Below are 24,285 nucleotides of genomic sequence, written 5' to 3' on the forward strand. Positions count from 1 at the left end.
CTGAAACAAGTAGGACTGTCTCTTGCTCTCGTCCGCATCTGCCCTGCCTCCTTGTCAATCCGAGAAGACCCTGTTTAGTTATGATGATGATGAGGCAGCTCATATTTTTTGAAGGTTTCCTAAAATGGCTGGGGAACATGTATATGGTACAACTCACGTGTGCAGGAAAAAGTGATTATTTGCTCTAATTGATAACTTGCAATTAAAATCTTATCTTAGTAAATAAAGGTACTTTAGTCTCTTCTGCTGGGAGACAGGGGCTCATGGTCCAGTGAGGTCAGGATTCAGACCCCCTGTGAGGTGTCCTCCAGGGCCCTCCTCTGCCATCTGCTTGCTGGCGAGGCTCCAGTTTTCTCAAGGCTGCAGGGTCCCTGCTGACGTCCACTGATGTGTTCTGTGTTCCCTCTGCGTCTTGGGCCCCTGTGCTGAAATCCACTGAAGGAGCCAGGTCTGGTCTTGTCCCGGGGCCTTTGAAGGGTTACCTGGCACCTGTTGCTGAAGCTGCGACTTCTTCAGGCCCCGTGGCTCTCCCGGGACTCCCGCCTGCCCCTGGAGGGCCCCAGTGTCCAGCTGTTGCCTGGATGTGAGGGCTCTGGATGGGTGGGCCCAGGGACAGCCCCCAGCCCTTGCTAACCTGCCCCTGGCCGAGCCCTGTTGCTCTGAGCCCAGCTGAAGGCAGGGCTTCTCCAAGGGGCGTGGCATTTCCCTAGGTGTACATCGCTGTCCTGGGATTCTCCAAGTCATTGGCTCCTTTCTAAAGATGTCCCTCCCCCCTGGTGTGGAAGGGAGTGAAATCCTGGCCATTTAATTCCTTTCCCTCCTAGTCCTAGAAAGGTTTTCTGTTCCTCATTCCTGTCCAGAGAAAACAACATTAACTCTTAGTGACCCTTCCCTGCTCTACTGACCTTTTTGTTTTGGGGGTTATAAGTCTTTGACCAGAGAAAATAAGGCTGTGTCTTAGCGCTGATATTGGAAGAGTACAGGAGAAAGGAAAGGAAAAAAAAGAAAAGTAAAAGAAACAATTACCTGAATTTCCCAGAGGCAAAATATATTGGGAAATATTTTCAATATTTCCCTTGTAAAGTACTCTGTATCAGACACGCAGTATTATTCCTGAATTGTCAGTTACTCCTCATGACTACACTATGGGGTATATCGTGTCATGACAGATGAAGAAGGTGAAGCTTAAGGAAGTTAACTTTCCCAAAGGTCTTAGAGCTAGTTAGTGGCAGAGCCGAGCATAGAAGCAAAAACTCTAGATTCTCAACTCCATCCTATTCCTGAGGCCTTTGCTTCTCAGAAAGGAGTCTTGGGGTCAAAGTTCTTTAGCACTCAGTAAAAATAAAATGTGGCCCCTTGAATAACATATATCATCCCCAGAGAAAGGGGGATTGGCTTCAGTGGACTCAACCAGGGGTAAAAATATCAAGACAAACGCCTCATGTTGTAGGAAATCTCATTCCATGCTAGCAAGGGCTGTTGATCTTCAGATTCCCCCCCATTCCTGTGTATGGGAAAACGTCCATCTTGCTGTTCTCATTCAGTCTTGACACGAGCAATGATTTTCACTACCTGTTGGGATGACTGTGCTTGACAAAAAGTGTGATGTGACAGCCTCCCTCCACTCGGGCTCCCTAGTTAAATAAAGAGGCCTTCGACTCGCAGCTGTAGCTGTTTTGTGCAGAGGCTGGTACAGCCCTGACTCAGCTCGCAAGTCAGCCCAAGCCCTGCCCTTTTCTGTCTGCCAGTAGCTGTTTTCCAGCTATGAAGGACCGTGGTGCAACATTTGAAAATTCAGCTCTGGCCCCTGCTGGCACTGGAGTTGAAAGGCCAAGGCGGGTATCTGAGCACCACCTACAAAGAGCCAGGGGAAATAACATTTTGCTTTATATATTTAGCTTTTATTACACAATCAGTTGTTGGTGTTATAACATTTTTTTCCCTTTAAATAAAGGAAGGGGAAAAAAAATCGCCGCACAGTCATAACACATGCACATGGATTCATTTTCCCAAAAGCCCCAGTGCCCAGGGCATTCTGAGATGGAGGGGTGAGGAAGGGAAGGGAACAAAGTCAGTGGGACGTGACTAAGATGACCTGAAATGGCGGGAGCCAGGCCACTGCACAGGCTCATTAACAGACTTACTGCTTTCTCTTCATTGCCTCCTCCAGGAAGCCCCCCCTGGTGTCCCCCTGGTCAACAACTAGGCTCTCCACTCACGTCACAGTGCCTTACTGTGTGCATCCCATATTGTATTATGACTGTTTATATGCCTGGCTTTCCCACTAGACTGTCATCTCTGGGTGCTCAGGAACATATCTTATTCATCTCTTATCTCTGGTGCCTGGTACATCCAAGCAGGTCAATAAATGTTGGTTGAGATGGTCCTTACGATGCCAAATACAGGGGCTGAGTCAGTTACTGATGATGACATGCACTGAGGCTCAGACAAACTTCTAAAGTCTATAGGATGGAAAGCAACATGGAACCATGAAGTGTGTTATCCGTGTCTGATAACGGGTATGTTTTCTTTGGTGTGGTTTGTGTGTGCAGGACAAAGAGGGTGCCATCTCACCAGTGGCTGGTAGGTCTCTTCTCATGCTAAGAAAGAGGATTAAACGGCATGATCATGAACTTGAAGAACATGACAAGGGGGCCCCATTATCTCCTTAGGACTGTGAGCTCCCACTCCAGTGCTGCCTTCCTTAGGCTGCGGGAGGGCAGGGACTGTGTCTCTTTTGTATCCGAATCCCTGCTGCCCAGTCACAGAGTGTTACCAAGTCCAAGCTTGTACTGCTTGCTGTGTGACAGGCCAATAAATGGAGAGAGATGAGTGGTTGGGGCAATGAATAGTGACTTTATTCAGAAAGCCAGCAGACTGAGCAGATGATGGACTAGTGTCCCAAAGAACCCTCTTGCCTGAGTTAAAATTCAGGCTGCTTTTATGCTAAAAGGGGAGGGGGCGTGGCTGGTTGTTGCAGACTTGGTGCTGGAATCCTTTGTTCTTACAGCTGTCCACATAGGTCTGGTCGCACTGTTCCTATCAGTATCCAACAAGACACTTGTGGTTCTCTGTTCTGCACCTTTATCCATTTATCTCTATACCAATGGAAAAGTGTTGTACCTTTAAAGGTCGGAGCCTTGAGAATGGCCTATCATGTATATTTCATGCTAGAGGCAACATTCTTTTGCAAATGTGCAGGTGTGCAGAGCATGACTAAGCACAGGCAACAGAGTACAGGGGTTAGAGCTAAAGGAACAGATCCAAGATGGAGTCAGGTTTGTTCTTCTCTGTTACAAGAGCAGATGCTCAGTAAACGTTTGTGGAATGGATGGATGGATGGGTGAATGCACACATGCAGGAAGGAACTCTTGCAGTCCAGTGAAGTTCATCAGGGAAGACTTCAGGGAGATGAGCTTTGAGTCTGGTTATGAAAGAGGAAAGAGTATGCGGTGGCAGAGAGGGCTTTGCGGTCAGGTGAGGGGAGACAGGCCATTGGTACCCGTTGGTTTGGATACTTCTAACCAGATGCTGACTCCGAATGGCCATCTCTTGGGGGAGAGGAAGACTTGGGGGGCTGTGGGAAGTCCTACAAAGACACAAGCCTGGAGAGAGGGTTTTTTCCCCTTTTTATTTTGCTCCTTTTCCTCCAGCACTTGGAACTGAACACATTGCTAGGATTCCTTGAGTCCCTAGGGCAGGGGTCGGGGTGCAGTTAGGGGGGTAGTTCTAACAAACGAGTCTGACAGAGGCATGTGGCGTGCGGCCCAGAGAGATAGGGAGTGGGGAGGGGGGAGTGAATTGAGAGTTTGGAGAGGAGGGAGTTCTGTTTTGGGTGACTTTGACTCCCAGCCTCTCTGTCAGCCAGATCTGCAGCAGACCCCCACCCTCTGCACACAGTTCGCTCGTACCTTCTGTGCACTGGCTTCTGCTCTGTTTCTGGCTCCCCTCCTGCATCCTTTCAGACTTGGCTCTCTCTCTCTTTGGTGTTCTGCCTCTTGGTATTCTTGCCTGCATCCGAAACCTCCTCTCGACCTTTTCAGAGAAGCTATCCCTGAATAACAGCCGCATCTACAGATAATAATCAACATCTGCAATTTACCTCCAGTCCTACTACGTGTCATGCACCACACTAGGTGCTTCGTGTGTCCTGGTTCAACTCACAAGAAACACGTGAGGTCATTAATCCTGTGATCGCTATTTGACCAGTGAAGAAACTGAGCCCCAGAGAGGTTGGGTGAACCCCAGGCAAGGCCATCCTTAGTGTTGGTGGCAAAGATCTGCCCAACTCAGAAGCCTGTGCTCACAGCTACACAGCCCTCCCTCTGAATCAGAAACTCTGGGGGTGGGGCCCAGTGAGCTGCATTTAACAAGCCCTCCAGGAGATTCTAGAACCAGTGCTTTAGCTGATCTGGCTGCGACCTGGCTGAAAACCTCCCAGTCCACCCAAGATTTGGAGAAAGCTGATTCATTCACTGCTATTACTCATCCCTAAGATTCCATTGACCCGCTCCGGGCATAGGGCAAGTTGCTTAAGGTTCCCGAGACCTTGTTCCCCTGGTTGTGAAATACAAGCAACCCCACGCTTAGAGGGGAGCATCCCTGGCTCCTTGTTTCCAGGAGAGGAGCTCCCAAGAGTGGTGACTCAGCACTGATGGCACCTTAGCATCACCTGGGCAACTTCTACAAGTTACCAATGCCCGGCTCCCTCCCCGGACCAGGCCAGCATGTCTTGGGGTGGGATCAGGGCATGAGTGGCTGAAATGGACCTAGGGGTGGAGAACCTTGGCCTGTCCCTCCCCATCACTTCCTCAGGGGAAGGAGTGAGGCACCTCTAACCAATGGCTCTGGGAGGTTATGAGCTGGGTCTGCCTACGCTCGCTCCCGTCCCTGGGCTCTGCCACCTGCAGGGGGCGCATCTGGCCAGCTCTGGGGGTTGAGGTCGGAAGCCCGCTCCTATGGGAAGGTCCACGGTCACCCTCCTATGCCGAGGACTGGACATGTCAGCTGGCCTCACTCATGGGTGAGACATTAGCAAGTCCGTTTGGCCAGAGAGACACAGCCACTTACTCCCACAGCTCTGTCAGGAACGTGGCTGATACCGTGACCTCTATCTGTTTGCTTCCTGTATCTGTTTCTCAACTGGTCCTGAACTTGAGCCAGAAGAGGAAAGTTTTATGTATGGACCCCACAAAATCCCAACACCAAATGCTGGACAGAGTTAGTGTTGAATTTAATGAGATGCCATAAACAAGGCAGCTAATTAGTTAGTGGTCAGTAAAAGTTTGTTGCCTATGAATCAAAACCTAGGCCCCTCTGGTCACCACTAAACCTCCCTGGGGAGGACTGAGCTCCCAGCCTCAAACCTCCACCACCAGTTAACTCCTTAGCCCTCTCACTTCACTCAAGGCAGTAAATGTCAGTGACTCTGGGTAGGGGTTCACAGCAGCTGAGAGAAGAGCAAATTATTTAGAATTGGCTGTGCCTTTGTTTTTTTAAACAAGTTCCCAGGTGAGGCTGATGCTGCTGGTCTAGAGACACATTTTGAGATCACCTGAGCTAAGTGTGAAAACAAAAGGCGCTGGCTGGAGGGAATGCCAGGGGGAGGGGCATCTCTCGATCCAGATGGGGTCCAGTGTTTGGCAAGCTTGGCTGCAAATTAGAATCACCTGGAGAGATTTGCAAATTCCAGAGCCCTGTAGGGTAAATGACTGATCCCGTTTTCCCAGGACTGAGAGCTTCCCTGGGATGTGGGACTTTCAGGATTAAAACTGGGACAGTCCTGGGCAAAGCAGGAGGAGCTGCTCACCACAGTGGCTCCCCCACACCTGCCCAGGGATTCTGTTTTAATTGGTTCTGGTTGCGATCCAGGCATAGATATTTTTCAAAATGCCCCATGATTCTACTGTGTAGCCCGAGATGAGAACCTGGGGGATTTGATCACAGCTCTGGAAAGAAGGAGTGACTTGTGAAAAAGGTTGGTACAAATGCTGGTGAAAGAGAAGGGGATGGAGAGTGAATGAAACCGCCTGCATCCCAGTCCCTTGGGGAACTTGTTAAAATGCAGATTCCTGGGTCCTTTCCCAGATCTACTGACCTGGAAACTCTGAGAGCAGGGCCCTGGGATCTGCATCATTGAGAAGCCTCTTACGATGATGCACTGTCCTTGGAGATCTGCTGAGGGTGGGAAAACCAAGAGCTAAACTGAAGGAAGAGAGCTGGAAACGCAGGCTGTGTTCCAGGTGGGTAGCTTGTTGAGGGTTTTTGGTCTGAGGCCAAGAGGAGCATTAGTAGGGTGCAGGTGGAGTCCAGAAGAAAGGGGTCAGCCTCAGCCTGGCTGGAGGACAACCAAATCAGTAAGAAGGGATGGGGCCTTGAAGAAATGGTTCCAAGCTAAGAGCACGTACCAGCTCCCTGAGTGAGCGCGAGGTGAGGTCAGTGCTGCCGGCTAGATGTGCAGGACTCATGGCCCCCCACCCCCTGACTCTGTGACCACACAGCCATGTCCTGTGTGTCTGAGTGGGGCCTGAGCGTCCACCTGGGAGATCAAAGGGCCCATACAGGAAGCATTTCTAAGTGGAATCGATTGGGCGTGGAGACTGATTGGATAATTTATAACGTAAAGGAGGGAACAGCATGTGTGTATGTGTGTGTATGCGTGCGCACGTGCGCGCGCGCACCTGGTGGGCTTTTGGACAGCCTGTCAAAAGCTGCCTCTCACCCCAGCCCAGTCAGTTATGGGCTTGTGACCTTGGGCAGGTCACTTGACTTCTCTGAGCCTCAGTTTCCTTGTCTGTAAACTCAGGATGCTAATACCCACTTCTCAGTGTTGGATGTGAGAATGAAATGAGATAATACATGCAAATACCTGGCATGTAGCAGTTCTCAAGACAGAGGAAGAGTTCAGGATGATTCTGTGGTTTGAACCTCGGACTGTGGAGTCATTCACAGAGAAAAGCAGGGGTGGTCCGAAGGGGGAAGGAGGTGAAGGCGGTCTGAGAGGAAGTTGATGGGGGCGGTGCCAGTGCTTCTGAACAGAAATGTGGGTAGTTGGAAGCGAGCTGGAGATGGGGGAGAGGAGGTTTCGAGAGTGGCTGCTGCTGAATTTATCTGAAATAAAGAGATGGAAGGTTTTCTGGGAGGGAGAAGGGTGAGGGAGAAGGACAGAGACCCGAGGTGTGAACCTTGGCAAAGCCCCAGCACAGCTGCTGCGGGCCCGGCCCTGTGCTGGGCGCAGGGTTCCTGAGAGACTGTGCTACACTGTCCCCAACCTCAAGGACCTCACAGCCCAGTGAGAGTGACGCTAATTCAGGAAGCAGCCGTGGCTCTGATGGGAGAAAGGCAGGATGCTGAGGAGGGGCCCTACACCCACACCTGTGGGGAAGGGCGCAGGCTGCCAGGTGAGTGGCCAGGAGGAGGGGGAGGGCCCAGAACGGAGTGTTCCAGACGGGGATCAGCTGGTTGAAATCAAGGAGAGAGAGAGTGTGTGTGTGTGTGGAGCGTGGGGACATGCGGCTCAGATTTCACATCGTTCTGAAACACCTCGAAGAGGGAACTGGGAAGAGGGCCTCTGCAGGGGGAACAGGATGGAAGGAGGTGATACTGATGCGCACAAGTGCAGTTTTCAGGGGAGGTGGGCACTGAGGACGGAGGCGAGGGGGAGACATGAGGGGCCCTGCTGGGTAAATAAGGCCCCTTAGATGGAGACAATCAGGACACAGCTTGCAGGGGTGTCAGGGTCAGAGAAAGGTGATTGAGGAATGGGGGAGTCCATGCATAGACTGGGAACTATGGAGGGGATGGTCTGAGTTCCAAAGAGGAAACCCTAGCTTCTGTAGCCTGAGGTCTCACAGCCAAGGTCTCGTTTCCCTTGGAGGAAGCATCCCGTTCCTGGAAGCACAGAGAGGAAAAATATCGTATGCCTTTTATATGCAAGATGCCTTTTGTTTGCTGGAGGGTGGGGAGGGGGGAGAGTAGAAACAAACAGAAATGAAAATGTCCCGAGTTGCGTCTGGGAGTGCCAAGATCTCATTGAACCACGCAGGTTTGTGAAGGCGCACACCTTTGCCTCGCTGAGTGCCGCTTGAGACCTCTTGATGGTGTCTGGCCAAGGTCTGGATGCCTTTGACCTCCATTGGACTCTGAGGAAAGGTTGAAGGACCTGAGTTCATTGGATTTTCCATGAAGATTTATTTCTGGGGTTAATAACTTTCTCCTCTCTCTCTAACCCACTCCCACCCCCTGCCATGAGATAACTTTCATTCAGGAAGAGGACCTGCTGCATACACGGCACTATGTCATGTTCTCAGGGGGCTCAGAGTCTAGATGGGGGAAAAGCTCATTGGCATAAAAAAAGATAAATTAGTACATTAAATAACACAAGTGCCACAGAGTACTATATGATGCAGTGTCCTAGAAACAGAGTAGACAACAGGGGCTCTGAGTTTATTTGGGAGAATTCAGGTAGATGAGAATGGGTAGGAAGGCTGCTTGGAGAAGGTAGGACCTGCGTAGCGGAGGGAGAGGAGGGGCAGGAAGCAGAGGTGGGCACGGGGATGGGGTGAGGGATAATATTGCCGACCCAAATGTATTGGGTTGGCCGAAAAGTTCATCCGTGAACCGCTTACGGGAAAACCCGAACGAACGTTTTGGCCAACCCGATAGAACCAGCAGAACCAAGTTTTGAACTCTGTTTCAAAGCTGACACATTCTCTTGCTTTAAGTATTTATCCAATTGCAGAAGGACACACAACCTTTGAGTTATGGAAAGCCATCACATTGGTGATAGGCTTTATAACGGATAGTCAAGAGTTCAGGAAGTACATACTGTAACGTATCTGATGCATCCGCTCTTACTGAGTTCCTGCTGTGTGTGCGGAAAGAGCCCGGTGGGGGGAGTCGGAGATAAAGTGGAAGTGTCCAAGCCCTCTAGGAATTTTAATCCCTTGAGCAATGGCGCGTTTAGGGAGGAGTGACCAGGGAGCCTGCAGCGGAGGGGTGAGGTGGGATAAGGAGAAAAGATGAGGGTGGGGGACAGCCCAGAAGTTACTGAGTGGCCCTTCAAGGCCCTTTGGGCAGGAAGCCACCCCAGATTAAAGTAACTTGTCTCTGTTCTGTCCTGACCATTCAGGGACTGTGGGTAACATTTTTGGAAACACAGGGAGTGGCTGGCTGGGCTGCTCTTCCTGGGAAAGGCTGCCCGAGCTGGCTGCCTTAGAAGATGGGCAGGACCAGCTGTGCAATTCACAGGCCCCAGTGCAAAATGGAAATGCAAGCCTCCCTGTTCAAAAATTATTAAAGATTTCAAGACGGCAACAGCAGAGCCTTAAACCAAGCCCGGGGCCCTTCTGAAGGTACCCAGCTCGCATACCCAAGAGGCTGGTCCAGAAGATGGGATAGCCTGGATCTTTCTGTGACTCGGTGTGTGGTAAGATGATGGGACTGGACTGCTGTCTGTGGCTGGGGTACAGGGCTTCTCTGTGCTAGTGCTGAGTTCTTCCCTGAGAGGTAGTTGGGATGGGTGATGGGGAAGGGATGGAGAGGATTCCATGGCTGGGGGGGTGGGGGGCGACCGTTTACCGCGATGCTGCTATTTCTGTGCCACGGGGAGGCCGTGTCTGAGTTTTGGAATCAATTAGACTGAGGTTCAACGTGTTTTATGAACCCTGCTAACTTGGGCAAGTTGCTCACCTTCGCTAAGCTTTGATTTCCCTGTATGTAAAAATGCACAATATCATCTTTGTCGGATGTTGGAATAAATTAAGTGAAAGAATAAATGTGAAAGTTTGAGCCTAGCCTAGCTCTTGGTAAGTGTTAGTATCCTTCTTTCTAAACATGTGCTGAATATCTGTCTTGTAAAATATGGAGCGTGGAATAGATTGGGTATACATTGTCAGCTATTTGTTTTTTTCCACCTCAGGCTTATTGGGGAAGTGGCTAAAATATAACACCAAAATTTCAAATGGCAGAGGGAGTGTACACCCCATTATAATAGACACCAAAGGAAACCCAGCTGCATCTGCTGGACACACACATACACCCAGAGGGATGTGCACACGTGCATGTGTACATACACGCTCCGGAACTGAATTGAAACTAGGTTGGAATGAGATGGTGTTTCACAGGAGAGAGCCCTAGTGTGGGTGTCACCTCCCGGTTCTGAGCCTCAGTGTCCTTATCAGTCAAAAATACTGCCCTTGCTGGGTTGTCCTGGGATTAAATGAGATGATGAATGTGAACACCTGGCCTCTGGTCCATGGCAGATACAAGAATCTTCTGGTGGATCTCTGCTCCCGGGCCTTAGTGTGGTTCACGGGAAACTGAAGACAAGACATTGCCTTCCCCACAGTAACATTTCCTGCATATTATGCTTGGGCAGCTCCTTATAAACTAAACGTGGGCTGATTTGAAATTGACGTGGGGGCTGGTTATCAGTGATATTACTGTTTCCTCAGCTCATACACTGGGTCTTCTCTCTGCAGAGACTTGAAAGTCAGTGGAATCTTGTGTGTTTGTTTCCTGGGGATGAACACACATGTACGCACACCATACATACACACACCACCTACACGTCCAAACTATACCACATAAACACACACACTACACGTATCATGCTATAAACATACACATACACACCACCCCATACATATACCTCTGCACCATAGCGTCAAACCCTCTCACATGCCAACATGCATTAATATCTTCCCTCCCTCCCTTTCTTCTTTGGTCATTTCTGAGTATCTCCTATACTTGCTTGTCCAGTGGGCAAGGGTTGGGTATCCCCGCACCCCAAACCCACATCCCTCCTGTTGTCTTGCTCTAGAAACTCCAAGTCATGGCCACCTTTCTCAGTCCCCTTTGCCATCTCATCTGCCTCTAACAAATTCCCAGGCTGAAAGTACCTTATTTTTAACCCACCCAGAAGCCTGGGGCTGCTGTCAGTTCAGGTCTACCCCCCAGAGACCTCCAGGTGAAACCGGGCTTGCGCTTCACTAGGCTCTTCCATGGGCAGAGCCCTGAACCTTAGCCACCCCTGGGGAGGAGGCTGGGGCCGGGACAGGGGAAGGGAACCTGGTTGGAGGGCCTGTGATGTGCCTAGTGCTGTGCCGGCTTCTCGATATGTGCTCTTTGTGTGATGCTCACAGTAGCCGTGGGAGGTGGGCTTTGTCGTCCGTGTGCCCATGAAGGCAGTGAAGCTCGCAGGCTTAATATGAAAGCATACACTCCTTACAGTAAACCACCCGTCTCCTGGAAGACCAGACCAGATCAGCTGAGGCCTGGGCCTGGAAGGAGCTCCTTGTTCCCCTTCCCCCCACCTCTGGGCGGTGAGGTCTTTCCTAGACCCTGTAGAGCAGCTTATGATACTAGCAATCTTCTAGAGGGTTGCCAGCTGCAGTGGCCAGAGCCCTTGGCAGTTGAAGATGGTGAGGCTAGGAACAGACGTGTTTTGTTTGTTTTTAACAACTCTATTGAGGTATAATTGGCATACCATAAACTTGACATAATTCAAGTACATAATTTGATACATTTTAGCATATGTATGTACCTTTGAATCCATCACTACCATCAAGATCATGTTTGACCATCATCCCCCAAATTTCCTTTGTGCCTTTTTATAATCCACCCCCTCCCTGCCCGCCCTCCACCCTCTCCATAGGCAATCACCCACCCGGTTTTATTCACTATAGATTAGTTTGCATTTTCTCAAATTTTAGACAAGTGGACTCATACAGTATGTACCCTTTTATGCTCTGGTTCCTTGTACTTAGTGTAATTTTTTTTTTTTTTTTCCGATACACGGGCCTCTCACTGTTGTGGCCTCTCCCGCTGCGGAGCACAGGCTCCGGACGCGCAGGCTCAGCGGCCGTGGCTCACGGGCCCAGCCGCTCCGCGGCATGTGGGATCTTCCCGGACCGGGGCACGAACCCGTGTCCCCTGCATCGGCAGGCAGACTCTCAACCACTGCACCACCAGGGAAGCCCAGTGTAATTATTTTGAGCTCCATCCACGTGTGGCGTATATCAATAGTTCATTCCTTTTTATTGTTGAGTAATATTCAATTTTATGGATACACTATACAGTATTTTTTTATTGATTTGCCTGTTGATGGACATTTGGGTTGTTTCCAGTTTGGAGCTATTACAAATAAAGTTGCTCTGAACATTCATGAATAAGACTTTGTATGTGCCTGTGCTTCCTTTGTTTTGGGAAAACACCTTGGCATGAGATGACTGGATCATATGGAGGTGTAAGCTTAACTTTTTAAGAAACAGCCCAACTGTTTTCCATAATGACTGTGCCATTCCGCACTTGCACCAGCAGTGAGTGCTGCAGTCCTCCCTGACACATGGATAGAGATCTGATTTCCAAGCTGGTTTAGTATGAAATTTGTGAGCCCCACCAAACGGCTCATCCTAAAAATGGAAGCGGTCGGCTTTCAGTTTGGATTGGGAACCCTGAGGGATGCTGAACCTAGCAATGTAGAATCAGGTGCTCCTAGAAATGTTATTCAAAGGGCTGTTTGCAGAATGCTGGGAGAGGGGAAAAATGAGAGTTCGGCCCTGGTCCCAGCCTGAGATCCTGTGGAGCTGGACCAGGTCTGGAGCTTGGTGTTTGAAAATGAAACAGATGCACCTGAGGCATTTTGGAGAAAAGGTAAAAAATGCATTAACAGGATGGGGCGTTAGGGCGGGAAGAAAAAGAACAATGGAAGGGGACTTGGAGCTTGGGAGACTATAGTTTTGTGAGGGCAGGAGCTATATCTGCGTAGTTTGCCCTTAAATCCCCAGCACCAGGAGCAGTGCTAGGCATAGAGTAACTGCTGAAAACAGTGGAGGTGGAATGAATGAACAATTGAATGAAGGATGAACTAATGGAGCTCAGGGGATAGGATTCCATTCAACCAGCGTCATTTAGCACCTCGTGTGTTCTGTGGCACAGAGCCTAGTGTCTGGTGTGGAAGGAACTCTGGAAAGCGTGTGGTTTGACCTCCTCATTCACAGACAAGCCTCAGAGAAATGATGCTCTTAGCCAAGGTCATTCCTGTCTTGCGCAGGTAACCTGCTGGAGCAGAGTTGGGACTCGAACCTGAGTCTCCTCATTTTTAGTCTACTGTTTATCTTCTTCTTTTAAAAATAATATTATCTTTTCTGATGAAAAGAATAAACGCTCATTGTAGGAAATTTGAAAAAATCCAGAAAAGGATAAGAAAAATAACCCTAAGCTCCAGCAACCCAAAGATAATTACTTCAAGCTGTCACACATGTGTGTGTGTCTATCTGCCTATATATCATCTATTATCTATCTATCATCTATCTATCTATCTATCTATCTATCTATCTATCTATCTATCTATCTATCGTCTATTTAACCAATCCTTATGTTTTAACATTTTGGCTGTTTTCAGTCATTTATAGCATTAGTAACCCTGGGATGCATGTCTGGTCCTGAACCCTTGCTGGTTTCTCTGATTATCTCCCGGTGCCCTTTCCACTACACGATGCCCCCTCTAAACCCTTTGTATGAACAGGGAGCTCAGAGTAGAATGGAACCCCCCACTGGGAGAGAGCTCTGCAGACATTCCCAGACCCACACACCTGTACTACCCCTATCATAACCATATCCACACTTTATGATGTTCATTTGAGTGTCTCCCTTCCCCGCCACATTGAACTCGTTCACCCTTGTATTTTTCCAGCTCTTATTAGCAGGGTACTTAGGTGCTCAACAAATATTTGTCAGAGTGAATGAATAGATGGATGTAATTGTATGAACAAGAGTGAGGGGCAGGTGAGGGGTCCCCCTGGGTCTGCCTTTTCAGTCACTTGCGTCCAGGAGTTAGCTCAGCCCCCCTCCCCCACCCCTGTCCTCCCCTACTCTTCCCACCCTGGAGAGCTGGAAAGTGCCTGTGATCCAGGATTCATGTCCAGCCAGGCCCCGACACACACGCAGGGCCTTTTCTGGTGTGAGTGCAGGACGCAGAGTGGGACTAGCAGGTCTGTAACGATGGCACTGCACCTGGGGAAGACACAGCCCAGGGTCCAGAGTGTGACCAGGTGCACAGGCCCAGCGAGGGTCCCAGGGCCGGCTTGCCTTGACGGGACCTCGATGTCCCACCTTCATGAGTGACACAATGCCTTTGTCTGGGACCCCAGGAGGAGTGGGCAGTAGGGAGCTTCTCCCAGGCCCCGGGTTGCCTAGAATGGTGTGAGTTCTCAGCACACTGGGCGCTCTGGTGGGAGACCTGGCAGGATGGCCCAGGAGGAAGCTGTGGGTAGTTTTCCCTGCAGCCCTTCAATAAAGCAGCCCCATTGGTGTGGGCCAGGGGAGGGGCTCAGCTTCCCGGAAGCAGAAGGGGGTGAGGATGGGTTGTCACGTGTTGGGTGGTTTCCCTTTGGCCGGGAGCCCCGGGCCTCTGGCTCTAATGGGTAGCAGAGACTTGGGTGTTGAAATTCCTTCATCCCTTTTACTTCACAGCTGTGGCCCAAAGAGCTCCCCACAGCTCCCTCCCCTTCTCAGCCCAAGTCCTTGCTTTCTGTGCCCAGTCTGTGTGTTGCCAAAGCCCCCTCATGCAGTCACACACGTGCGGGCACGCACGCCCCTCCGTGACATCCCCGGCATCTGTTCCCTTCTCTCCTCTTTGGCAGCTCAGGGCCTCATTAACTCTGAATCAAACAGAACTGCTTCCAGACTCTTCTCCCTCTCCCGTCTCTTCCTGTAATCCACCCTGATACGGTGCCACCAGAATTGTTCGTCCAAATCCCAGCTCGGATCACGCCTCACGGGCTCTCCTTTACTATAAGCCAATCAACGAATCAGCCAATAAACCAACCATCCTTGAGCTGCTTCCTCCTCCCCCTCCCCCTCGGCCTGCCGTTCAAAGCCTGCCTTTATCTGATCCCCAGCTCGTGTTCCACTGCACCTCTTTGAGCCCTGCGTCCCAGCCTGGCAAAGCGACTTCCTTTGGCCCCTCACTCACCTGGATGCCGGGTCCTCACTCCTGCACGCCTTTGTCGTGAATGGGTTTCTTGGACCCTCCCACTGGCACGTGTTGACCTCTTTCCTCGGAGACCTAGCTTCAATGCCACTTCCTCTGGTGAATGTTCCAGACCACCCCGGCCAGAAGCCACTCTCCCCTCCTTGCAGTCCCAGAGCCTGGAACTCCCTCCCTCCTTCTCTCCCTTGCATCCTGGTGGTTTCTACACTGTGCCTCCCCAATAACACTGTAAACCCGGTTGAGGATGGGATTTGGCTCATCTAAAGCACCCAGAAAATTGCTTTGTGAATGGTAGTCACTCAGGGAATGAACGGATGGATGAATGAACGAGTGAGTGAATGAATGAACGACTGCATGCTTGACCATGGCCTTGGAGAGCTACTATCTGCTTGTTTTCTGTCCTGGTGAGACAAAGAAATCTATGTTCTCTTCATCATTTCTCAAAATGAGAAAACCAATTGGAAAATCCACAACTTCCACACTCACCCCCAAGTCAGAGAAATATCACTTTGTGGACTTTTTCAGTTTCACTTTACCAGCAAGACACCCCTTTCTCTCCTCCTTCACCCACCCTGCAGCGGGGACCCTGGGGCTACAAGAGTTTACTTTTACTTTCTTGACTTTCCCAGAGCGGAGGGGAAACCATAATTTAGGCGGCTGCTAAAAATAGCTCCCCAGTCCTGGAAAGAGAGCTTGCTTATTTTTGAAAGCGTTCCCCGCCCCCTCCCCAGCCCTGCCCGAGGCTCACAATACAAGTCAGATTGTTCTGAGTTCTGTCCTGAGAAGGACAGGGAAGTCACGACTGGGCCCTGTCCACCACGTGGCCGAGCGCTGTCTAGGAGTGCTCACAAACTCCATTTTTTGGTCCTAGTAAGAGGTGGATCTCATTCCCAGCAGCCTCTTAGACAGCACCCAGCGGGGACAGTGTGGTAGACATGGGGTCTGGAGACCTGGTTGGAGTCCTAGGCTAACACTTTGCATCTTTCTGAGTCCCAAATTTCCCCACCTGTAAAGGAGGGGAGCAGGGCGGTGATCGCGTTTACCCTACAGGAGTGTGGTAAACGTTTGAGATAAACCTTGAACATGGTAGATGTTCGAAAACTGATCATTATAACTTTATTATGATCAGAGTCACTGGATTTAAAGCGGGGCACTCCTGTTTTAATGGGTAAGACAGGATTCGTGGTGAGCTCGTATGCTATACTAAGTTGAAACATATGAAATGGATGGTTTTGTAGATTGAAAAGAATTGAACACTGTCAGCTACATATGATTCAACCTAGTAACATAGGGATCAGTAAACTTTCTGTAAAGGGCCGGGGGGAAATACTTTCGGCTTAGTGGGCCCTCGGGTCTCTGCTGCACGAAGCAGTCATAGACGATGAACAGGTGGTGTAGCTGTGTTTTAATCAGACTGCGTTTGCAAACACAGGCTGTGGGCTGGATCTGACCCCTGTGATATTTGCCAACCCCTGTAATAATATGTAAGACTCATTCACATAGAGAACCTTTCTGTAATACGTACAGCCAACATTTTCGGGTTTTTTCATAATTATAACAGTGGCTTATCTATATGGCTATTAATAGCGTTTACTATTACTAGGCACTGTTCTAGGCACTTTACAAATATTAACTAATTTCGTGCTTATGACAACCCTATGAAGTATTATTATTATTTCCCCATTTTACAGATGAGGAAACCGAGGTTCAGAGAGGCTAAGTAACTTATCTGAAGTCACATAGAGCTCATGACAGTTGGACAGAACCCCACCAAGTCTGTGGGGTAGAGTTGGATGTTGGCAATTCGGGCAGCTTCAGGGTGGAAGCAGGGGTAAGCTTGTGCGGGGTCCCAAGCCTGTTTGCTATCCACAGAGCACGAGGGGGAGGGTCTTCAGAGACTTGAAGTGGGAGCAGGCGTGGTGTAGCTGGGTGGTGGAGGGATGGGTAGGCAGAAGGCTCCGGAAGTGTGGCCTGGGATGGAAGAAACAGACGCTTGGGAAGCCGGGTCCTGGATAAGGTGGGCCTGGGGCCATTTCCCAGGTGACGCCCAGTGGCACATGAAGGGTCAGTATGTAGGGAGGAATCTCCTGCCTGGGGAACTGGACATGGTTTACATTTCTTACGTTTCGTGCAGCATCTCTGGGGAGCTCTGGGCCCCATTCCCAGACCCGGACCCCGGGGGGACCTGGTCGGGAGAAGAGGGCAAAGGAGCAGGCTCCCCAGGGTGCCTGAGCTCCGCTGTCAAGTCAAGGTCCTTGGATACCCTGTTGATTCCCTTTGCATACGAGTGTAGCCACAAATTAACAGGACGCTGGCTTCACGCACTCTGTGCTGTTTCTCTCTCCGTGCCTTTGCTTATGCTGTTGCCTTGCCTGGAATGCCTTTTCCCACCCCTTGCACCCTTCCTTAATTCTCTTATCTCTTTCAAGACTAGAGGCCATGGGTTCGATCCCTGGTCAGGGAACTAAGTTCCCACAGGCTGCGGCCAAAAGAAGAAGAAGAAAAAAAAATTCCCTGGCGGTCCAGTGGTTAGGACTCCGTGCTCTCACTGCCGAGGGCCTGGGTTCAATCCCTGGTCAGGGAACTAAGATCCCACAAGCTGTGCGGCGCAGCCAAAAAATCCAAAAACCAAAAACCAAAACAGAAAAAAACCCCTCTTCAATATCACCTCCTCCTGGAAGCTTTCCCTGACTTCTTCTTTACCCCCCAGGCTGGTCCAGGTCCCCTTTCTCAGGCTCTCTCACCCCATCCTTCTGGATTGTCACTGCCTTGACTCCCTCAGCTCCCCCGCTAGAAGGGGACCTGCTCGAGGAAAGGGACCAGGCCTTGTTTACTCCTGCGTCCTCACCACCCAGGTCAGTGTCCAGCACACAGTCTAGAAACTGGTTAAAAGCGTGTATGTTCAAGGGTGACACCGCGGTCCTCAGAACCTAGCCCCTCACCCACAGGATGTGGTTGTTGGGCAAGCTGCCTGATCTTCGGGAGGCTTAAGGATCAGTAAGAAGGGTTAGTCATGCTGTTGGAGGGTTGGGGGCGATAAATGAGATAAAGCACAAAATTGTCAGCTCAGGGCCTGACTCCTAGTTGGCACTTGAGAAGTGGCCAAGGAGAGATGCAGCAGCATATCCTTGCCCTGTTACCCCCACGTATGGAGCTCAGGAGAGGGGATAGGAAAGGGCAACTTGAACATCCCGAAGTCACAGCATCAATCCCAAGAGCTAAAGGAAGGGTTTATGAGTCAGCTTTGGTTCTGGGCCAAAAGCACTGAACTTGGAGTCAGAATATTTCGTTGCAGTTCCAGCTGTGTCCCTTAGCTGCTGGGTGTCCTTGATAAGCCACGTGACAGCTGCTGAAGCCTCAATCTCAACATCTGTAAGGGGGGATAATAGTAATAACCACCTCACAGGGTCACTGTGAAGCTGAAATGAGATTGTGGAACCGTGAAAACACCTGGCCCAGCCCATAGGAAATGCTCAGTCATGAATTATTGAGTTTGGATCTAAAGAACACTTGAGAAAGCTCTGAGCAGGTCTCAGATCAGGTATTCCTTGGACACAAGACCTATGGCTTAGTGTTTTGTAGCTTTAGAGTCAAACAGTCATGTGTTTGAATCCTAGCTATGCCATCACTAGCTGTGTGTCTTTAGGCAAGTTACTTAACTTCTCTGAACCACAGGATTTTGTTTTTGTTTTTTTCTTTAAATCACTTCTTTAAAACCGTGCCATCCATCTCGCAGCATGAGAGGTAGCTATAGCCCAGTGTCTGGCAAATACCAAAGCCTCAAGTACTAACATTGTTCGGCTCTAACTTAAGACTTAGGAGTAAGCACTAATGATATGGGGATTTTGAAGCTTTAATTAATGTAAATAAAAACTGGTCTGTCGAGGAGCTGGGGCCAGGGTTGGGGGTTAAGGGTTAAGATTCTCATCTTTGCAAACCAAATGGGAGTTCTGGACTCAAGTAATAGGAAGTGCTTCCTGGCTTGGGGTGGAATGTGGGAGGAGTGCCCAGTGTAGGCTGAGGACAGCCCCTGAGGGGATCTTTGGGAAGGAGATTGAGCCAGGCAATGTGGACGGTTAGACCTGAAGGGGCCCTTGGAGGTCTTCAGCTGAACCCTGACACAGCATAGAGAGGTAACTGAGGCCCAGAGAGGATGACATTGTGGCCCCCGACCCACAGCTGCCTCGTGACTAGCCCTGTCCCCTGAGTTAAGGAGCTATGTTTTCTCCACAGTGTGGAAGGATGAGGCCGTGATGAGGTGAAGTCTGGCTGGACCCAGAGGACTGGAGACCCCGAGAGAGTTACAGGAGGGCTTATTGGTGGTGACCGGATGGTTTGGCGTCATGGGCCACTTGGTCTGGGTTTAGGGACTGATAGTCCTGGGAAGACCTTGTCCCCACGGGGAGAAGGGGAGGGGGCAGGCAGACAGGAAATGGAGGGCTTGGAGCTGTTGGTGTTGGGGAAGTTTCCATGGAGAGAAAGGTGGGTGGTGGTGGTGGGGGCGGGGTGGGATCAATTTCTCAGGCCCAAGTTCAAGTCCACTGGCTTTTGTTTTGTTGTTGCTTCCTGTTTTTCCATGTTGCGTCTCAATTCTCCTTTGATGGGGAGACCCTCCATGGATCCTCTTTGTAAAAGGATTTTGGAGAAATGAATCGCTCTGGCCACCTCCACAGTTCCACTCCCTGCCCAGGGTCAGGGACAGGGGTTTACTTTTCCAACTAGAGGTAGCTCAGAGCCTGAGGAAAAGCCCTGATCCTCTGGTTCAGACGTCCCAGTTACCAAAGACGAAGATGGGTGGCTTCTTAAATCTGGCTGAGCAAGTTCTTACAATGCCAGGCCTTGGTGGCCCCGTCTGTGCCCGGAGAAGGGCTCACGGTTCAGGCTCTGGGCAGGGCAAGTCTCACTTTGCTGGTGATCGTGATAATGAAGCCACAGCAGCTGTGCTGCCTTTCTTTATTGAACGCCTGCGGTGCTCCTGGCATTTTACTTACATTATATCGTTTATTCGTCACCAAAACCCAGTGAGGAAAATGCCATTGTTGCCTTGGTGTCACAGATGAGGAACCTGGGGTTCTCAGAGGTTAAGACCTCCTGCTCAGGGTTACCCAGATGGGAAGGCAAAGCCAGGAGTCAGATCCTAGTCCGTCTGACTTCAAAGCCTCTGCTGGAGTGAAGGGGGGTTAGAGCAGGAGAGAAATCGGGGCGGTGGGAGATGGAGATAGCTCCTCCCAGTGGAGGAGAAGCAGGCGGCCTTTGGAATCTCCATAACCCTCTCCTGGTCTACAGGGAACCTTGTTTATTGGAGCTATTTCTTTTTTAAAAAAAAAAAATTTCTTTTTTTTTTAAATACTATTTTGTTTTTTATTTTTTGTCCATACCATGTGGCTTGCGGGATCTTAGTTCCCCAACCAGGGATCGAACCCGGGGCCTGGCAGTGAAAGTGCTGAGTCCTAACCACTGGACCACTGGGGAATTTCCTGGAACTGTTTCTAAACTGAGCTGTAGAGTCTGGTCTTCTCTGGTGGGGGAAGGCTGCAGGAGGGGCTGGGGCAAGATGGGGACAAGGGGCATTAACATGGAAGGAGGAGCTCTGGTGAGGGTAGTGACCAGACCACAGCCTGAATGCTGGAGTCCTGGGTTTCAACCCCAGCTCTGTCCCCATAGCTGTGTGACCTCAGATAAGACGTTTCCTCCTTGGACCTCAATCTTCAGATCTCTGCTGTGAAGCTAGATGCTTTCCAGCTGAGGGCCTGGGGTTTTAGCCTTGGATCTGCAGAAGGGGCCCCAAGAAAGGGAGGCAGGGACAGGCTTAAGAGGGGTTCCTGGGGAGGAGGGCATCCTCAGGAACATAAACACGCTGAGGAGCTGTGAGCAGCCCGCCCTTAAAAGGGCAAGTGTGCGGCACTCCCGGGGTGGGTGCAGTTAGGGTCCTTCTCTGTGGGGATGGTACTTCCTGTTTGGAGGGTCTCTGTCTACTTCTTCCTTCTTCCCTCCTCCTGAGGCCACTCCACCTCATTTCTTGTACTCAGGGGAGACCTTAAAAATATTTAAAGGAAGTTATGGCCTGGCACCAACCAATCAGAGCAGTCAGAGCTGTGAACAGCTAGTGTAAGACTAACGGAAAAGGCCAGCTATATGCCAGCCCCCGGCCCCCGCCCTGACTGCCCTTGGTAAAGCCTGGCTCAGGGGCTGAAGGCAAAGAAGGGCAAGGAGGGAGAGTGAGGGAGCGAGAAGTCGAGGAAGTGAAGGCAGAAGAGGGTTCACAGGTCCTCCCAGACGTCAGCCCATCCCGCCGCAGAGCCCCGTCATGCCGTCCACCCAGCCTCACCACGCCTCAGGACCTGCCCTCCCATGCTTGTGCCCTCAACAAAGCAGGCTTGCCCGCCAGCTGCAGCTGCATTTTGGAGGCTGATGAAACCAAGGGGACCTTGTCTGGACTCTGCATCATCATCCTAAACTGACGATGGGCGGAGGACCCAGGGGAGTCCACCCCTATCTGCCTAACAGAATTAGTGCTTTACTGAGCCTGACAGTGGGATGCCAGGGTCTCATCCCACCCACTCTTTTTTTTTTTTTTCCCCCATTGGCTATCAATTCCCCTGGAGAGCTTTAACCTCTCCCTTCCTCCCTGATTCCTCAGCCGCCAGCCTATTGCAGGCCTTTGTCAACATAAACCAGGATTCTGCACTTGTCTGCCGGCTGCTTCCTCTACCCGCAGCCTCGAGACTGTCCCCTTGTTCCATTCAAGGGTTCCTGATAGCTTAACTACTAGGAATCAGAGATTTCAATCAATATTTCTGGACTGATTGATAAAGACCCCTCTTCTCCTTTTCCATGAGCACAGGTTGTTTGCCAATTGACCAAAAAATATTTACTGAGCGCCCACTAAGCACAAGGCATTTTATTAGCCATAAAGGGGGGAAGATGTCAAAGAAGCAGGAGGCATGGCCCCTGCCCTCAAGGAGCCTTCACTGTAGCTGTGGAGAGGCAATACGTAAACGCAGAAAAGATGACCAGTAATACAAGGCAACCTTGGATAGTGTGTTATGTTAGGTATTCCTGGGTCTATTAAAAAAGTCTTTTTTTAAATTGAAGTACAGTTGATTTACAATGTGCTGTTAGTTTCAGGTGTACAGCAAAGTGATTCAGTTACACATACATAAATAGCTATTTTTTTTCAGATTCTTTTCCCTTATAGGTTATTACAAAATGTTGTGTATAGTTCCCTGTGCTCTACAGTCTGTCCTTGTTGGTTATCTATTTTATATATAGTAGTGTGTATACGTTAATCCCAAACTCCTAATTTAATAGATAGATAGATAGATAAAGGGAAGGAAGGATCAATCCCTTTGCATGAATAACCTGAGGTTTGTATATATTGTAGAAAAGATGTGTAATTCTTGGATTGTATAGGGCAATATTTCTTAAAATATCTTTGGTAGAAAATAATTCTGTAGAAAACGTTTTGAAAGTTCTGTGTTCAGATACATTTAATAAATGCTAGCAAACATTTTGTAAAAAGTGTCACAAAGTTTATAAAGAAAGAAAAAGTGGAGTGATGATTAAAATGCATCATGTCTTATAGGAGAGGCCAGCTCAGATGGCGAATTTATTAGCTAGATTGTTAGGGCTTAGGAAATAAAGCAGTGTTCTCCTTGAGTAACCTTGGGTTCACTAGGAACAAGTTACGCCACATTTATCTTTTTTTTTGTTAAGGTTCTAGAACTTGGTTCAAGGGAATGCCTTGGATTTGGCGTTTTTGGAGGTGCACAAGAACTTAGGAAACAATCTCCTGGGGTGTCTTTAGGAAATGAGGGCTAGGGCTTCCCTGGTGGCGCAGTGGTTGAGAGTCCACCTGCCGATGCAGGGGACACGGATTCGTGCCCCAGTCTGGGAAGATCCCACATGCCGCGGAGCGGCTGCGCCCGTGAGCCATGGCCGCTGAGCCTGCGCATCCGGAGCCTGTGCTCCGTAACGGGAGAGGCCACAGCAGTGAGAGGCCCGCGTACCGCAAAAAAAAAAAAAAAAAAAAGAAATGAGGGCTAGATAAGCACATGGGTTCATGGGTTCAGAGCTGGTTGAAGGACTATCCCCTGAGACTGTTAATGACGACTTCTTTGGCATTCCCAGACAAAGTAGCTACGTCATCTGGGCCTGTCGCTCTCCTTGCTGTGGTCAACATTTTTAGCAACAGTGTAAGTACAGACCATGGAGACATTTTGATCATTCTGTTAATGACCCAGATCTAGGAGAAACAGCTAAGAATCATGACTCAAAAATACCTTGACCCCTTTGGGTGTATTACCCGAAAGCACTGAGAGCAGGGACACAGAAAGATAGCTGTACACGTTCATAGCAGCATCATTCACAATAGCCAAAAGGAGATAGCAACCCAGGTGTCTGTCAAGAGATGAATGGATAAACCGAGTGTGGTCTATGCATACAGTGGAATATTAGTCAGCCTTAAAAAGACAGGATATTCTGCTACAACAAGTATGAACCTTGAGGACATGATGCCAAGTGAGATAAGCCAGGATAAGTGCTGTAGGATTCTACTCACAGGAGGTACTTAGAGTAGCCAAATTCACAGGGACGGAAAGTAGAATGGCGGTTGCCAGGGGCTGGGGGGAGAGGGAAATGGGAAATGATCGTTTAGTGAGTACAGAGTTTCTGTTTTACAAGATGGAAAACAATTCGGGAAAGGGATGGTGGTGGTGGTTGCACAGCAACGTGAATGTATTTAGTGCCCCTGAACTATACGCGTACACATGGTAAAATGGTAAATTTTATGTTCTGTGTATTTTGCCACAATTAAAAAAAATCTTGACCCTAAACCTGTGATGTAATGTTCAATAAGGATGAAGGCAGAATCTTATTTCTATTCAAAAAATTAGGATATATTAATATGAGGAGAATATGGCTGGGCAGCAGGGTGGTGGATAAGCAATGGTCTCTCTAGTGAACCCGCCCAGATCTGAAACCATGTTTAGGAACCATTGGTCAGGGGTCATTTGACCCTTTCCGGAAGCCCATGTGCAGGTAATTGGGCTTAACCTACCTGGTAGCTGTGTGACATCAATGACTAGGGCCAGCGTTCAGCCTCATGCTGGTCACCATAGAACTAGGCTCTCCCAGTGGCAGAGACTTAACCCTTTCTGTTCCAACAACCACCCAACTGTTGGGTGGCCCTCAGTTCTGATCTCTGGCCATAGTGCTGTCCTCTGTTCTTGGTCGGTATGGAAAGCAGATTTGACCAGATCCCCTTCACTCTTGGCTGGACGCCGTTCCAA

General features: G+C 49.7%; 1 protein-coding gene across 3 annotated transcripts in view; it reads left to right on the plus strand.

Annotated features, from left to right (window-relative positions):
• The window catches only part of DAAM2 (dishevelled associated activator of morphogenesis 2), a 111,644-nt gene that overhangs the window by 40,450 nt on the left and 46,909 nt on the right, over window positions 1-24,285 (plus strand). The gene's annotated exons all lie outside the window — the stretch shown is intronic.

The sequence above is a fragment of the Globicephala melas genome, chromosome 11, assembly GCF_963455315.2.
Source record: "Globicephala melas chromosome 11, mGloMel1.2, whole genome shotgun sequence".
Lineage (NCBI taxonomy): Eukaryota > Metazoa > Chordata > Mammalia > Artiodactyla > Delphinidae > Globicephala > Globicephala melas.